Source organism: Amia ocellicauda, chromosome 3 (genome assembly GCF_036373705.1).
Source record: "Amia ocellicauda isolate fAmiCal2 chromosome 3, fAmiCal2.hap1, whole genome shotgun sequence".
In the NCBI taxonomy this organism is placed as follows: Eukaryota; Metazoa; Chordata; class Actinopteri; order Amiiformes; family Amiidae; genus Amia; species Amia ocellicauda.
This window is the reverse complement of record NC_089852.1, coordinates 25,211,861-25,228,864: the sequence shown is the minus strand read 5'-3', so window position 1 is coordinate 25,228,864 and position 17,004 is coordinate 25,211,861.

Genomic DNA, 17,004 nt, shown 5'->3' with positions numbered 1-17,004 from the left:
CACTGCTGGGTATCGATCGGTATGATTGACTGCGGATTGGATATGGAGCATATGGAGTCACAATTCTGAACATGCCACCATTATTTTAAATGCCAGTTTTAAGTCAATTATAAATGAATAATTATTGATCATGTCCGGTGAATAAAAAAAGGTAAAAAATGTAAAAAGCACAAGCAACCTACTACGTATCAAGTTTGTGTAGAGCAAAAACTGAGGAGTTAATGATCGTCGGAAAGGAATAATACAAATGCACTTTAAAAACACAAGCAGATAGAAAGGTTGTGTGTTAAATCGGAATGAAAGAAATCGTTTTCTCCACTGACAGTGAACTCTTAAGCCCTTCATTCGTTAGAGCCCTCTCATGCAGTTATATATATATATAATATAGCACTATGTGCTGCTGAAGAATGTTACCGACACACTGGCAATGAATGCAAGAACACATCGCTTCAAACCCCAGCAGCAGTCCTCTCTAATGGAGTAGAGGCCCCACCGTCTTAGTTGCATAAGTGGATTAGCGTGACAGGGAATTGAACTGATTACATTTTCTAGAAAACCAATTTATTAGGAATAGAAAGGGGAAGATTAGGGATGTGCAGATGCGCTCCAAGTGATAGGAGTTTAACCTGATACACTGTGGAAGCAGAATTTGTTATTACACAACCGAGCAGCTGCACTTGTAGCTAACCCTGGGCTCTCCTGTTTTCATATATCATATCGGCCTAAAAGGAAAAGTCTCCTCTGGCCTGCAGGCCCGCTCCTTTGCTGTACTGAACAGGTGTTGGGACAGGCTTTGTCTTTTTACATCACTTCCCCTCAGAAAACTTGCTTTACTGTTACCATTGCTTTGATTGTAAGATGATCATAATCCTGTTTTTACAAGCGATCAATCTAACGTTTCCACAGCACCCTGCACGTATTTGACAACACTGAGAGCTTTGCATATGAGCCACCTGATGAGAACCTAGGCTTGTGACTTGCCAGTTGTGATTTGATCTGGGCCTAAGCATGTATCCTCATCCTCATCATCACCACTTTGTACAGCTCAGTTCCAGCACGGTGCATCGCAAATACTTAAAGCCCCATAGATAAAATGCATATACCCCCCTAAAAAACTAAAACCCAAAGAAACAATACACGTTTTAATATCTCAGGGAATTCAATATTCAGCTGGGGGGTGGGGGTTCTAGGAGCAGATTTGATGTGCAATATCTGTGCCTAATAGCTCACACTGAGAGGTTGCTGGTCGCCCTCAATTTGGAAGTTGTTTCTCCATTTCCCAGGCATTACAATGCATTTACATGTGTAGCCATGGCAACCCGCTGCAGCGGAGGTGCCAGCCCTGCCTCCGTGCTTCAGTGCTGCCGTGTAAACAGCATGTGTGCCTGTCTGCTCTCATTGTGCTTCTGGTTTGTTAATCACTGCACTGCACCTCCACTGCGAAAACATGGGCACTCATCAAACGAGTGACAGACATATCTGTGCTAGTAAACCAAACCGGTTTTCACTCACCTTTCTTCAAATATTCAATGCCATCAGAATATGATAATAATAATAATAATAATAATAATAATAATAATAATAATAATAATAATAATAATAATAATGATGCAGATGACTGTGAGAATCAGTAAATTAGACCACAGATTGAAACCATTTAAAATTTCAATATAATTTTCATATTCTAGAATAAGAACTCAATTTAAGTGAGTGCAGGCATTAGTAATAATAATTGGATGCTAAAATATATTTTTATTTTTTTTATTTTTTTTCTTGGCAGATGCCCTTATCCAGGCCCTTATCTATATAATATAGATTAGCTCCAAAGGCCACATTTCTTCAGAGCTGTTGGTCAGTTCATTCGGTCCTGTGGGTCTTCAGGTACGATTCTTACCACAGCTCACTCAGTCCCCCGATATCCCTCCACTGTGTATGCATGAGTTGGGGGGACAAAGACAGAAAGGGCAACAGCCACGGGAAGCATCCAGGTAATCAGCAAGAGTGATCTTTCTTTATGCTTTTCTTTCTTCCTTTTTTCCCAGCAGCCCAGGTGAAGCACTGCTATCCTGACTCCCGCTGTTCCTCTGATGTTTATCAGCCCGAGATAAAAAAAAAATGCAGCTGTCAGCACACACAGGAACAGCAGCTCTCCGTTCCTGACACTTTATATCCCTGGTGGACAAGGTGTGGGGCTGGGCTGGGGGTGCCCCTTGGGATGAAGAGAACACACAGAGGTGAAATACAGCAGTGCAGGAATACAGTCACCCAATATATCCACTGTGGTTACTGTGGCTGTGTGATGGCCAAGTTCTGTTAGATGCCCATAGCTGACATGGTCAACATTGCCTGAGTCTGGACAAGGCCATGCTGTCTTAGTTAGCCTTCCTTTTAAAGAGAAGAGACACTGACCTGTTAGGTAGATGATTGGACAGTCAAGATTCAGTTATATGAGGAAGAGACAGTTACTGCCACAAACAGAAAAATAATTTTATTTTCTAAAGCTGTGGTAGTGGATGGAAGACTGGAAAAGCTGGAGTGTCTTATTACCACGTTAAACTGCAGGCAATTATGTATTATTATTAATACAAAACATGATAGTAATAATAATGTATTTTATAAATGTTTTTAATGCAGACCCTGTTCAGAATTTCAAGTACTGTCACTGTATATTTCGTGATACTTCACGAATGGGAGTTTTATACATTCCCTACTTTTGCTTTTGTTCTTTTTGTGGAATTACCGAGATCATTTGAAGAGCTGAAATGAGTGAAGAGTTAATCCTCTCGATAATCGCCGCTGGCATTCTTAACGATTTACGCACGTGATATTCTGTAGAGTTGACAATTACCCTCTAAAGAGCAAAATAAGGGGGTCCAGTCATCTTTAATTAAGGTGGAACTGGTCTATAGCTCTGAGTTTTGGAGCAAACAAGTCAAGCAGCCCTGGATTTCAAATTGTGGGGAATGAATAATAGCAGTCATCCCAAATGATTTGTGATGGCTTAATAGTTGCTCTGCTTTCTCTCAATGGATAAGGAGCCCAGAGAATGCTACACAATTCACACCAGCTGATGAACAAATGGCAGCAGAGGTTGAATCAGTTTGGACTTGCGCGGCTGTTGTATTCAAATTTGTACCCATCTGCTTTTCTCTTCTCTTGTCCCCTTTTAAACATTAAGCTGTGGAGAAACCTACAGGAAAGGCAAGTGACTAGGGACTTTTGACACTGACCAGTTTTTAATTCTGGCTTTTTACAAAATCTATGGTCAACTGAGGGACAGACCAATCCTCTTTAGATTCACTTCAACTTTCAGGAATATTTGAGAAGCAGAAATAAGGATCCTGAGAATTGTTCCCTGTTTTCTAGACTGGAAAAGATGGGTGCTAACTCTTCAGCCCGGTCCCTCTGCAGAGAACAAAAGAACATCGGCAAACATGTAATGAAGGCACAGAGTTCTGAAGTTCCTCTTGAGACGCATCAGACAGACAACAATGCAGACAGCCATGCAAGGAGACGCAGCTACGTGAAGTGGGTGAATAGCAAACTCTGGGGGAATGCAAGATTGAAATTGAGTGCCCAGACACCCCAGACTCAATCACCTACATCTGCGGCGAAATGGAGCGCACACACACGGCAGTGATAAACATGACAGATAATAGGCCCAACACAATAAAGTGAGTCAGGCAGCTTGTCAGAGTTTATCAGGCACAGTGGAGCTATAACACCATATTCATCATAGAGCACTGTGGGTGGGGGGTTGGTTGGGGAGGCACCGGCGCTGTTCAATACTATTAAATGATTCATCATTATTTTATGGGGTGCCAAACAGGCCATAATACATTGGTTTGTGTGTGTACTAAATTGGTTTGCGTGCATACTATATCGGTTTGTGTGTGTACTATATTGGTTTGTGTGTGTGCCATACCGGTTGTTGACGTGGCTCAAGTGGGCGGGCAAAATGTTCCGAACCTTCAGAGGTAAAGATGGAGCCCTATTGTGTGAACAAAATTACGTATGACACAAATGGCGGCCCACAAGTGCCAGCCATGGACACGGTGTGATCAATACATAAAAAGTAATCTGTAATGTCTTGCTCAGATGACATGGTTAAGTCAATCAGTAATGTGTTGCTTGAGGACAAAGCTCGCTCTGCTGCTTCCACCATCATTTCCCTTCGTCCCTAGTCCTGCCCCGTCCACTTGAGTCACGTGAACAACTGATATACTGTAGTACACACATGCAAATCAATATAGTATGCATGCGAAGTTGTGAAACAATATAGTATGCACACAATCCAATGTATTAAGGCCTGTTTGGCCCACCATACTATTGACCCACCAGTGGGCGTGGACTTGTATATGTTCAAGGGGGGGCACACCAGCTCACAACCTAATTATAATATCACATTGATTGAGTTCACATTGGTTGTATTTGTCGTACAAATGACACCATTTAAAACAGCACTGCAATAGAATAAGAAACCTGTCAATATTCAGCCACACAGAAAAAGAAAAGGATGCCAAGAGCTTTCTGTTGAGGGGGAAGGAAATGGTTATGATCCAGTCCTCCTCTGGAAGAGAAAACAGTCCAAGAACAGCCTAGAGAGACCGCCTTCTGCATCCTTTGTGTGTGCAATTCTTTATTGGTAAATGAACATGCTTAACAAGAGCCTTAATGAGAACCTGTGTTTATTCGGGGAAACTAGTCAGATTGAGAGCAACACTTCCCTTGTCAGTGATATACAGATTAAAATAGAAATACATTTAATCTCATTTGCAATTTATTTTCTTTTTTTACTTCATTTAATTAAGTCCAGACATCCTTTCCAACGTACAGCACAGCCACCTCCTCAATCATACATATAATACTTATTCTAATTGAAACTTACGACAAGACCTCAGTTTTAGATCAAATGGAGGCGCCAAAACAGTGAGTCAATGGCTGAGCTAGGGCCATAAGCTCTTTAGGTTATAAAACCTCATCCTCAACCACTGGATCGCCTGGTCTTCTCTGTAGTGTTTTTGGAACACCTTTCACAAGCCACAACCTCGCAAGCTGAATTTCTCCCAGAGAATGCACTACAGACAAGTGACTGTAAACGTCCAGGTCTCTGAGGGTATTTTTGTACTGCTTTACTAGTTATTATTATTATATTTCTTAGTGACACCCTTATCCTGGGTGACTTTCAATTGTTACAATAGATTACATTATTTTTACATACAATTAACCATGTATGCAGCTTTCCCCCCTTTTCTTTAATCATTTATATATATATTTTAAAGTGCATCAATCAAACATTAATCAACCAAGAAACGCATCACAATATATGTCTTCCGGGACTTCCGTTTCATAACATTTCAGTTGATAAGTGGCGAAAAAGTAGGCTTGCGCACAACACCGTAATAACCAGACGTTACCGTTACCATCCTTCACAGTGAGGAGTCCATATATCCAAGCAGTGACCTCACCATTATGCAACAGCCCCCTACTGGTTTTTGGCTTGCTGACCTAAATATAGCAAAGTGGTCCAGTTCCTATTATAGGTCAGCAGTCCACGGAGTCTCTGTTTGGAGCGTCCATGGTAATGGATGCCCCAGAAGGCTGTCCGTAATAAACTATTGATTTCTGATGGCTTTTTGTGAAAGGTCAATGCTCTTTCCCCTTCCTGTTATGAGAAATCCTTTCAGTATTTATTCACAGCATAATACACACACAAAGAGTCAAAACACTATTTTGATTGTTTATTCCTTTAAGGGGGAGCACTGTTGTTTGTGCTCCTTTGACAGCAGCCTTTGATACAATCCCCCTATGAAGTGTAAACTTCAATCAGGCCGACATCCTGGATTTCATGTACTTATTGACTTCATACCAAATCCGGCTTTCATAATTGTGCTGAGCAAAACAATGCAACCGAGGGACTGTTACATAGCTGAGTGAAATAAGGCTACATTTTTAGGGTATAGGTATAGGCATAAGTAAGGATAGATACATTACATTTTAATAAATAATAAAGAATGTGTACCATATTGAATATAGTGAATCCAATGTGGCCTTACTCTAACCAATCACAGCAGACACCCTGTTCTTTAACTAAAAGAGCGTACACAAAAGCACACATGGCACAGTCCTGTCTGGCCAGCAGCTTATTATTCCTAGCAGTACAACCCATTGAAACACATAGCATGGCGCCATCAGAAGCATCATGTTCACCAAAGATCCAGCTGGTCCCCACAGTGCATTGGTTTTGTTTGTGTGTTCATAGGAATGGTCATGGGAAGCTGGGTCTGTCCGTTTGTCCTTTTGATACTAAAGCTCTCCTGTTCTGCACTGGGAAAACAAGCAGTTGGCCTCACGGGAGACACGCAGGTGTGTGTGTGTGTGAGCGTGTCCTTGACTCACCTGGCTCATGTTGAGCATTGCAGGAGTGCATTGGGCTTGAATTTCACCAGCTCAGGTATAAAGGGAGGAAAACAATTACTCAACTGGAAAACCCCTAGAGAAAAGCAACACCCCCCTAGATCTATTGAGTACTTTGCAGAAATGAAGACAAGATAAAGCGTGGAAGCAACAGGACTCATTGTCTCCCTGGTGGGGGCTGCTGGGGGTGAAGGTCTGCAGTGCTTGTACGGCTCTGATGCGGCCTGTTCCTCAGAAATGATAATGGTGGTGGAGGCAGCTTGAAGAACATATTATTGATCCCCACAAATCCCCACCCCCCCTGCAACAGCACTGCTTGTTTACTTCTCCAGAGATAATCCCACATTAATGCACTCATTGCAACGGGGGTCCCGAGGGGAAAGGCATTGGGAGGCAATCCCTATGGAGATCCTTAGGCTAGTCTTTTTATTTATTTTCTCGTTGTTTTTAATTGAGGGGAATTTTATCCACACCTCTGGAATCCGAGAGCACACGCAATCTTTAAACTGGCACGTTCAAAGGCACATTTTCTTTTAATGTCTTGTATGATTCTATATTTATTAAAGACACTCGAGGGGATTCTCCACAATAAAGCCCTATTAAAAATTTCACACACCTTTCATTCAGTCCACTGATAAGAGGAATAGATCTCCAAATCCCACTCAGGACGCTATTTATGCGGCCTTCCAGATGCTTTTCTTTGTTGAGGTCTAATATTTAAAATCTTCAGCTTGAGGATGGCATTCAGAGGTAAAAGGGGAAACACGATGAGTGTTTTGTTATTGTTGTTGTTGTTATGAGAAATGTACAGGCAGTGTCAGCCTTTCATTTCCAGGCCTCAGTCAGTGGACTGCACCTCTTTTGACTACTCGACAATAATCATGAAAATCTTTTTTCTTGCCCCGCTTCCTATCATAGTCCCTTTCTAATCCTACCTGTTTTTTATACATAATAATATCTTAATGTAAGCGTCAGCACAATTTCTAAACCCCTTAGGAAATCTTGACTGTAAAGAAAAGAAAAAGAGATAATTCTGAAACATTCATGAGATACGAAGAGAAACACACACCTTGATTTTTCTTAAAAGCTCCCAGGCTGAAGAATAAGAGCTTCATCAGAACCTTGCTCTGATCCAGAATTGCTCTTGATCTTCATTATCTGTGTGTGTGGTGGTGGGGGGGCGGGGGGTCTGGCATCAGCAAATTATACCCTTCAAACAGTTTGGGTCAATGTTGGACCCAGTTGTGGACTGGCCATCAGGAAGTGCGGGAGAATTCCTGGTAGGCCGGTCTGTTTGGACCTGTGTAGACCACTGGTCTATGTTTGATTTACATATTATTTTCCCATTACATTCTGAGAATGACTCTGTATTAACTTGCAGTCTGTCTCTCTTGCACACATCATCTCTCCAGTCATCTCTTGGGTAGATCCAGTATCGCAGTATCTAAGAGGGGAGGCGAGGAGTCACCAGATTTCATTTTGTACATAGTGGATGAGTGTCAGTCAAAGATCTTCTACTCCACTCCACCTCCATTTCCTTCACACTGTGTGCAAAGAATGCCAGTATACAGAGAGAGCTCCAGTGAGATTTTCATACAGTATGTGAATGACAAAATGCAGAAGTTAGCACACTCCAATAAAATTGTTGCAATATTTAAACATAAATAAACTATGTATACAAATGTCTGGAAAAGCTCAGCTGGTTGATGCCTTTCATGATTTTGAAGACTTGGATCAAGTCCCGACGTAGTCTCCTCTGTTCCATGGTGAAAAGGTTCAGTTCCCTCAGTCTCTCAGTAGGACATTCCCTTCAGACCTGGAATAAGTCTGGTTGCTCTCCTCTGAACTGCCTCTAGAGCAGCGATATCTTTCTTGAAGTGTGGAGCCCAGAACTGCACACAGTATCCAGATGAGCTCTAACTAGTGCATTGTACAGTCTGAACATCACTGCCCTTGATCTCAATTCTACACTTTTGACAATTACTCTAGCATTTTGTTTGCCTTTTTTATTGCTTCCCATATTGTATGGATGGGGAAAGACTCCTAGGTATTTCTCATGCGTTACTTCTTTCAGTTTTATTCCTCCCATAGTGTAATTATATTGGACATCTGTATTACCTGCATGTAATACCTTGCACATTGAATTTCATCTGCCAGGTGTCAGCCCACAACTGAATATTATCTAAGTCCCTTTGAATAGCCTGTGCTGCCGAGATTGTATCTGCTGAGCCACCTATTTTAGTATCATCTCCAAATTTGACAAGTTTGCTAACTATCCCAGAGTCCAGAGCTTTAATATAGATTAGAAAAAGCAAAGACCCTAGTATTGATCCCTGTGGAACTCCACTAACAACCTCACTCCAGTTAGAAGCGACTCCTCTTATTGACACCCTCTGTTTCTATACACTAACCAGTTCATAATCCATCTACTGGACCTTCCAGCCAATGTCTGTCTTAGCCTTTAAATCACGGCTGAAGACTAATCTTTTCAGTCTGTGTTTTTCTAGCCATTAGTGCCACTGGTGTGCCATGGACATGTAATGCACAATTGTATGTGAAGATCTACTGCACTGCATGACCAGTACCATAGCACAATTTTATTTTTGTTTTCCAGCAAAAGCCCCCTCTGAGAGGCAGATGAGGCACCTTGTCCCCCACTGTGGAAGCCTGACGAGGCACAACCCATCTCAGAGGGCTAACAGTGCACCCATGCCCCAAGGTCTGACGAGCCATTGCCACCCAAGGGCTGTTTATGTTCCACCCCGGCCCCCCACACCGGAGGTCCGGCGAGAGGCCCCCACCAAAGGAAAGACTTCAGCCAGCAACACCTTTTAAGAACTTTCTGATCTGCTTGCTGGTGTAAAAACTATATTGCCTGGAGAGGAGGCAACCATAAAGCCTTAGGCCTTAAGCCGTGGACCCACAGAGATGTATTTCCTACTACATGCCATCCACAGGATTTTTAGTTTTTCTCGCCTCTGTGCTTAATGGTTTATTTAATTTTGGTCTACTTTATTTAGTTCATTTCAAAATGTTAAAGGTCTATTTTTATTTTATTTCATTAAGTTATTTTCTTTTATTTTGCTGTATGTTTGTTGTATGTTTACCACTCTGTAAAGTGCTCTGTGACTACCCTGCAAAGGGTGATACACAAATAAAATGTGATTGATTCATTTATTGACTTACATTACCCTGAATACCTACAGCTTTCAATTTGAGGATCAGTCTTTGGTGTGGAACCTTGTCAAAAGATTTTTGAAAATCTAAGTATATGTGATATACACAAGATGTGTACACAATTGTATTTGGCATTGGTAAATACTGTTAGAAGTGTACAGACACGACTCCCCCGTCTCTTCATTCATTCGCTCGGTCTCCTGAGTCGGGGCCTACAACATATATCATATCATATGCTTTCACATGACCTTCAGCTGCAGTTGCATGTTAAAAAAAACAACATTATATTCAGACAAGCATGTTCACATAAGAATACGTTTCCATGTGCAACAATAATACTAAATAGTGAATATGTATTGCTATTATTATCGTCATCATTTGTGCTAGTATATATGTATGTTAAACGGCACGGCGTGACTCCCTTAACTTATTACTCTTACTACAGATTTGTAACTGCAAACGATACTATTTGCCATATTATTTTTAATTTACTTAGCAGACGTCCTTAACCAGGGCAAGTTACAGTTGTAACAAAATACACACGTTTCACATTAATCATCCAGCTACAATATAGCAGGTTATAATTGAACTAAAGTGTGCGCGTCTCAGTCATGGCGTTTATGGACGCTTTTATTAAACCATTCCTTACGTTTTAGAGGGAAACCCAGATCTTCTGTATTAATTTATTCATTAATTTAACTTGTAAATGGGCACTTTAACTGAATTGTGTTCGCCTTCATACTGACTGTCCTGCACACATTCACACATGCAGCCTGAACACCGGCCAGCTGCTCATACAATATTAATACCATCGGCTGCTGATGCGATTATTATCCTTCAGTTTATTGTAACTAGTCAGGCACTGAAATCCAAGTGTTTAATGCACTGATATTAACTGTAACAGTCATTGTTTCTGTACGTGGATTTCACTCCATGATGCTAATAAACTTGTAATTTCTTTGTGAACGCACACGCACTTGAGATTATATCCTCCCATACAATATGTCTGCTGTCCTCCTGTGTCTCAGTCAAACTCACTCCTCTGATAGAGACTCGTGTCCTCAGTGGACGGCCAGTTAACCGACACTAAACACGGCGCGTAAGATGCTCCTCTATTTTCTGTCTAATCATGTGATCATGGTGCGCATGTGCAGAAAATCCTGGCAAAAGCAGCCAGTTCATTTGGAAGCAGGGTAAGCGAATTTCAGGATTTTTATAATTCTGAAACAAAACAAATATAAATAATACATCACACACAATTGTATGAATATGAGCTATTTGATGACTGGTCCCAGAAGGATCATTCAGATCAATCATATTATTTGTACGTAAAGTGCGTTTTGTTCTTTAAAATTACGTTGTGTCGTGATATGGTAATGCGGTCGTTTTCCCCACGACACCCTACGTGTATGTGCACATACTTTTAGTAATGTATTCATGTTTGAACTGCAGGTGTATTCTCTGCTAACATATAATGTTGCCACAACATTTTAGCAACATAATATACGTTACTTTACTTTGTGGCAATATTATGTGTTAGCTGGGTTGAACGTTGAACTTCAGCTTTGTGTCATACAGTATGAAAATCATGATTGCCTCCGCTAAAAACTCCCCTGGTCCATGGTCCAAAAAGTGGCAAATTTATTAAACATCCACTCGTATAGATCGAATTGTTGTCAATGATGCTGCTGCGTAAAAAATAATACAGAAAGTGCTCGTTGTTTTATCATTGTTATGCTGTATTGCATTAATTTGTTTTAAACAGACTGTTTGCGTGTCTTATAAAGCCCAGTATTAAAGCATTTGTTTTAGAGTTGTGCTGCTTCGTTGGCTGTACAGTAGTAGTCAGTGCACTGATAACAGCTGCAATCAAAGCTGCCTGAGAACAATATTTAGCAGTAATATATCAATGTTTAGTAGACGGAAAAATCAATAATATTTTCCATAAGATAGCCTAATATTTGTGACTTCTAGAACTTTAAGCCGTGTTATAGCAACATTCTATTCTTTACCATACCCAAAACACCCCTAGTATGTTTGAATGCCTTGTGTAGCAGCTATAGCCTGCAATTTAGAAAAAGTTAAATCCTAACAATGTAAAGCTCGGATACTTCATCATGACATCGTGCTGCGTATTCTGACTTCATTATTATTTTGGTGTGTTGATTTTGACATAAAACAAACTTCCCAGATGTTTTTTGGTCCCTGGTCCCTGGCTAGACCTCCAGTGGTCCAGTTTGTGATCCACTTCAGCTCTTGGGATTTGACATAGGTATAGGAGAATCCATGCAAATCCATAATTTTCTTCCTGGCTGTACCTGTTGGTGATAACATTTCAGAGGTGTCTCCAGAGACCAGAATAATATTAGTTCCACTATGCAAACCACCCAATGAGATTTTGTATTTGAATATTGGGAGCAAGTGTGATACACTATAGTCAACAGCAAACGCAACGGAGCATGACACAGCAGGATGAGCACCCTGTAGCAAATGAAACATCCGGGAAAGAGATGATTAAACTGACCCTACAATCTTATTACACTGGCAAGATGGATGGGGAGACGCATGATGCTCTTTCACCATGCAGCTCAGAGCCAGCGTTCACTCATACTTCAAGACACGGCCGCGCTTTTGGTTGCACCATTTAATTGCAAGTGAGCCACAACGCTGCCAAGTCCATAATGTAGCATCAATAGAGGCAAGGTATCTCTGAAAACTATGATTTATCAGGGATTGCAGTGCCTGCTAAATCATTTTGATTATTAAAACATGTAGTAAATTTGTAATGCTGGTGGGAGTTACTGATGGGCTGTAACCTGAAGGCAGTGTAAATCATTTCAGTGGGTTTTTATCAATGCCGAGAGCCTGACAGAGTGATTTCCACTGTCCGTAGAGAGCAAAGGTCTGCAAATGGTCTAGCAAAATCCTCACACTCAAGCCATCGTGACCAGGGTCCAGCCACCACTGGTCCAGCGTGAGGGCTGGACAGGACACTACAAGACCCCTATGCACACCGCACCCATCACGCTACATCCATCACAGCACCACGTGGCAGCAATGACAGACAGAGAATGCAATCCCACTGCCTTTTTCTCTTCCCTGAACAATAAAAACCTCATTGATTCTTCATCAATCTCTCTCCCGTACCACTTAAGCTGTTCAGGGAGAAAAAAAAGCTTTTCCCCAGTCCAGTTTCTGTACAATGCTTAAGCATACTGTGCACGGAAAAGTCTTCCATCTGACATAGAGGATCGAGGCCTGTACATTGTGCACAAAACAGACAAAGGTGCTCCACACTTTTATATTTAAATTGGAGAATGTTTAATTCTCCCCCAGTTCAAGGTTTAATATAATTGTCATTAAACCACTTTCAATTCACCTCCGTTGACTTCAACCCACCCCTATCCCTCTTTCAATTAAAAGCTTTTTCCAGAGGACAGCTTCTGAAACATAGGAATATATCACTCAGAAGCATGAATAAAAATAAAATTAAACAATATATCATTTTAATTGGAAAAATAAAAAAAATAAACAAAAGTGTCATGATTATGGAACTGGAGATGATAACTTCTGAATGTAGCGGAACTGGCATGCAGAAGGTACATTTCCATGATGAATTTGTCATCTTATTCCCATTTGAAGGAACCCGGGAGGAGAAATCCTGTGGTGTATAAAATATGCATCTCCACGTGGAATCACCCTGAATGGAGATGAGCATTGATGGAGTGGTTTGTTATCGACAGCTCCTGATGATTACCACAGCAGACCCCAGAGGTAATTAATTCTCATCCGATGTACCACCTGGGTCCAGACACCAAAGAGACCCGGTCTGAAGACTGATCCAGTTCTGCACCAGATAGAAAATTACTGTCTAATAGTAAGCCATGTAATAAGCATATTATACATTATATGATATTTATATATTATATTAAGACAACATTGCCCTGCCTCTTCTCTATAATTTTGTACACAGGACCATCAACATAATAGGACAGGACATTACAACTCTTACACTCAATCTGCTCCTTCACTTCCCAAAGTGTACAGCAATGATGACACACTGACAGCTTGTGCTCCTGCAGGGCGCATCCTACAGACTAGAGCTCACAGGTTCAAATCCAGACTGTGCCACTTTACTCTCTGTGTAGGTGTGAGAGTTGATTGTCCAGAGTCAGTACTGGGGCACAGTGACTTGTATGGTTGAATAGATGTGAGGCACCTGAAGTCCACATGTAAAAACAGAAGAAAACACTGAAACAGCTTTTCTCCTGAAAGAAAGAAGGAAAGAAAGAAAAAGAAAGGTGAAATGTTGAATGTTACAATAAGTGTAGTTCTGGCTCCTTGACTGTCTGGGAAGTGACTGCCCAGGTGTATTTGAGTTTGTTGGGCCAAGGGACAGTGTCTCTCTGTGACTGACGATTGCTGGCAGGGGTGGGGGAGGCTGACCCCGAGTGGGGGATTGTTCCTCACTGGTGCTGGGCGGTCTCTTCCCTTCGCCAAAGGCTTTCACTTCTGTTAGACAAAGCTGGCTGAACAGCAGAGCGGCTGAGCTCAGGAGATTCCCATCTTGCCTAATGGTGTGTGGAGTGTGAATGCTGAACTGGAGCTGCCGCTTATACTGACAATGAGGAGCTGATAAGCCCCCCTAGAATAGCCTGCTTCTTCTTCTGCTTTCGAGTGGGTGGTGGTGGTGGGTGGAAGTACTGTTCTTACACACAACACAAAATCAACCCCATCCCCCATACGCAGAAAGAAAGAAAGAAAAAAAGGCTACAGGTTGGATTTTTTCTTCCAAGACTTGGCATCAGCCGTACAAGGGAGCAATGTCGATGTTGTAATGTCCCTCCAGGGCAGAGAGGGGTTAGGCCTGCACAGCACAGTAACCCCATAGACACTGACCCAAGGATCACAGTGTCAACTGGGAAGACTCCAGCTCACACCTCTGAGTGTGTTTAGATGGCCATCGACAATCAGTCAAGGAGAGACAGGAAGAGGCGCAGACAAAGGCTGTTCCAGGGCTCTTGACAATTGAAATGCCAGGTTTGAATAGCAGCAGCAGAAAAAGAAAAAAAAATTAATCAATTTACAGAAACTGAAGGAATGTACAAATATAAAAGGAATACATCTGATCCAAATCATTGGTAAACATGCCATGAAAGACCTACAAACAGCAGCACTTAGGGATGCCACTGGCAGGTGTGTGATAGGCTGAAGTGTACAAGACAGCACTTAAACTACCCAGGCTGTCTTTCTGTTAATCAGATTGGGTTTCTATTTATCAGAGTGCACTTTCATGCCACACACCAGCTCCAAGTGCCTTTCCAATTAGCCATGTTGCAAAACAGCAGTAATAAAAGGACAATTACAGACATGCAAGGCATAGGGGAAGGGCAATCTTCAAGGAGGATGCCACCTCTATAAGCAGGAGTTTGGTAGGTGTGTGGCCTCTGTGTGTGTACTTTGATGGGTGATTGCCAGCGCTGATTTGTGATGCCTCCACTCGGCAATACTATGAGGTGTGAAGAACCAGGGAGAGACTTCTTTCGCCACCTCTCTAAGCTCCGTCTAGGTTTCATGTCCCTGTCAGACACTGTAAAACCCCATTCCCCTCCTCCCACTGGCTGGCCAGTCTCTGTTGCCTCTCAACACAGCGGCCCCAGCAGTGGTGCTATCTGACTGTGCCAGGAGCCGACGAAGCTATACAGGCCCCCTTTCATGTTGACCTCAGCCTCCTTATCTGGAACTGAATCCGTGCCGTGCAGGAATTGCTGAGCTGCAATCTGAAATGTTATGCCAGCATTGAGCATTTTGCTTTAAGAAGTAAAGAGTAGGTTAATAACCTCAATCATTATTATCATTTTTGTCATCTTCAGCCTTTGTGGATCTACTGCTGAATGAAAGCCTCCCAAAGACTCTTCCAGAAATACTATCTTAATGTCCTCTTGCCATCTTCAAGAAGGTTATCTTGATCCTTTGGTACTCAGTCCAATCCATCCTTCAATGATCCACCATTTTCCATTAAGCCCACAGGTACTTTATAGCACTATAGGGCTCGATATCTAACACAGGAATATGGCACTCCAAATCTAGGACATTCTGTTACATATTCATTTAGTATGTGTAGATTACACTCATTTATATATATTTCATACCATGGACATGCTGACAGGGTTAAAAAGAGCAGATGTAAGTGTGCATGATAATCAGTCAGATTATTTTAGCTCTGTGTAAAGGACTGTGAAGGAACTGGCACTGATTTTTCCATAATAGGAAGGTTGTTTCACCTGCCTTGCCTCTTGGCTCCACTCCCAGGCTGGGATTCTGCGCCAGCCCTCCTGAGCTTAGTCTAGCCGTCATGAGGTTGACATCGATAAAATCAAGCATGCGCTGATTGTTTGTAAGTTAGGGGAAGACATTGGCAAAGAGGGCCGGAGGGGCTACCAATGCTCCTATGAAGAAACTAAATCCAGTAGCAAAAAAAACCCCTTTGCTTTCTGATCTAAGAGACTGCGCCACAACAAATTCGCAATCACGATGGCGGGAAACAGCATCTGACAGTTCCCACCCGCTCACCCACACGGCACTGCCGGGAATCTGACAGAGATAAAACAGCAGCCCCCTCTCAGACAGCTGTTTATAGAACTTGGCAGTACTGGGCACTAACTTCCCCAGAGTGTCCTGGTCTGATATCAGTGTGTTTTGTTTTTGTTTATTTTGCAAATGAATGTCAGATTGAGCTGGTCTTGTCTTGCTTTACAGAAGGCACACATTGAAATCTTCCTCAGGCACCACACACAAGAAACAGGACATTTAGCAGGCACAGACAGAGGGGTGAGGGAGGGATCTGCAGTTGCCTACATGCTCCAAGTTGGGGCTTGGGGCCTTTGCCTGAATTATAAGACCAACTAGCCAATACACTGAAAGTGGCATGTAGGAGTTTATTTAAATACAAGCCAAGGATGAGTGTGTTTCTGGGATATGGCTCCCTGTGACTTGCATGTACATTGTCTCTCTGGCTGGCATCAGGCAGTGGATCCTAACCATGCAGTCTGGTCAGGAGGGGGCTAAACAACCTCCAATTATGAACCTCGCCTACCTTCAGCCCTGCATAATGAGTGCACTATAAAGCTCAATCTCGATTTACATGGGTGATTTCTCAAGTCTTATTTCCGAATTAGCACAGCACTGACCCCTCCATAGTCCCTGCTTGTGCAATTATATATATTGGAAAATAATCACATCAGCCCCCAACCCACTCCCCCCGCCAACTCTGATTTCCATACGGGAGGGTCAATGAGGAAGGGGAATGAATGCAGCAGCAGCCTTCCCACAGAAGTAGGGAGGATTAAAAAAATAATAATAATATACAATAAAACTGGGGTATCTAATACACAGCACACCCTAAACACA